The sequence below is a fragment of the Arachis hypogaea genome, chromosome 19 (assembly GCF_003086295.3).
Source record: "Arachis hypogaea cultivar Tifrunner chromosome 19, arahy.Tifrunner.gnm2.J5K5, whole genome shotgun sequence".
NCBI lineage: Eukaryota > Viridiplantae > Streptophyta > Magnoliopsida > Fabales > Fabaceae > Arachis > Arachis hypogaea.
Genome location: NC_092054.1, coordinates 91,094,503 through 91,096,560, shown reverse-complemented (window position 1 = coordinate 91,096,560; position 2,058 = coordinate 91,094,503).

The following is a 2,058-nucleotide window of genomic DNA, read 5'->3' as shown; positions in this document are numbered from 1 at the left end:
AAGGGTGGAACATCAAGAGCACTCCACCATCCTTCATGAAATTAGAGAAGATCAAAAAGCAATGAGGGAGGAGCAACAAAGACAAGGAAGAGACATAGAAGAGCTCAAGGACATCATTGGTTCCTCAAGAAGGAAACGCCACCATCACTAAGGTGGATTCATTCCTTGTTCTTATTTCTTCTGTTTTTCGTTTTCTCTATGTTAAGTGCTTATCTATGTTTGCGTCTTCATTACATGATCATTAGTAGTTAGTAACTCTGTCTTAAAGTTATGAATGTCCTATGAATCCATCACCTCTCTTAAATGAAAAATGTTTTAATTCAAAAGAACAAGAAGTACATGAGTTTTGAATTTATCCTTGAACTTAGTTTAGTTATATTGATGTGGTGACAATGCTTCTTGTTTTCTGAATGTATGCTTGAACAGTGCATATGTCTTTTGAAGTTGTTGTTTAAGAATGTTAAATATGTTGGCTCTTGAAAGAATGATGACTAGGAGACATGTTATTTGATAATCTGAAAAATCATAAAATGATTCTTGAAGCAAGAAAAAGTAGCAAAGAACAAAGCTTGCAGAAAAAAAATAAATAAAATAGGCGAAAAAAAAAAAGAAAAAAAATAGAAAGAAAGAGAAAAAGCAAGCAGAAAAAGCCAAAAGCTCTTAAAAACCAAGAGGCAAGAGCAAAAAGCCAATGACCCTTAAAACCAAAAGGCAAGGGCAAATAAAAAGGATCCCAAGGCTTTGAGCATCAGTGGATAGGAGGGCCTAAAGGAATAAAATCCTGGCCTAAGCGGCTAAACAAGCTGTCCCTAACCATGTGCTTGTGGCGTGTAGGTGTCAAGTGAAAACTTGAGACTGAACGATTAAAGTCAAGGTCCAAAGCAAAAAAAGAGTGTGCTTAAGAACCCTAGACACCTCTAATTGGGACTTTAGCAAAGCTGAGTCACAATCTGAAAAGGTTCACCCAATTATGTGTCTGTGGCATTTATGTATCTGGTGGTAATACTGGAAAACAAAATGCTTAGGGCCACGGCCAAGACTCATAAAGAGCTGTGTTCAAGAATCATCATACTGAACTAGGAGAGTCAATAACACTATCTGAACTCTGAGTTCCTATAGATGCCAATTATTCTGAACCTCCATGGATAAAGTGAGATGCCAAAAATATTCAAGAGGCGAAAAGGCTACAAGTCCCGCTCATATGATTGGAGCTATGTTTCATTGATAGTTTGGAATTTTATAGTATATTCTCTTTTTTTTTTATCCTATTTGATTTTCAATTGCTTGGGGACAAGCAACAATTTAAGTTTGGTGTTGTGATGAGCGGATAATTTATACGCTTTTTGGCATTGTTTTTAGTATGTTTTTAGTAGAATCTAGTTACTTTTAGGGATGTTTTCATTAGTTTTTATGTTAAATTTATATTTCTGGACTTTACTATGGTTTGTTGTTTTTTCTTCATTTCAGGTATTTTCTGGCTGAAATTGAGGACTTGAGCAAAAATGTCAGATGTAAGGATGTTGAATGATTCTAGCACTCTTGCATTGGAAAGTAGACATCCAGGCTTTCCAGAATATATATATAGTCCATACTTTGCCCAAGTTTAGACGACGCAAACTGACGTTCAACGTAGCCAGCTCTCTGCCCAATTCTAGCGTCCAGCGCCAGAAACAAGTTGCAAAGTGGAAGTTTCAACGTCCAAACTGGCACATAAAGCTGGCGTTCCAACTTCCAGATTATGACCTCTTCCACGTGTAGAATTCAATTGCTTCATGCCCAATGCACGACACCAAGTGGGCCCCGGAAGTGGATTTATGCATCAATTACTTACTTCTGTATAACCCTAGTGACTAGTTTATTATAAATAGAACTTTTTATCATTGTATTTGTAGTCTTGGTTTACTCCGTTCCCTCCTCTGGGCCGGTGAGACCAATGAACTCCATTTTATCACTTATTGTATTTTCAACGGTAGAGTTTCTGGCACTCCATAGATTAAGGTGTGGAGCTCTGCTATTCCTCAAAGATTAATGCAAAGTACTACTGTTTTCTTTATTCAT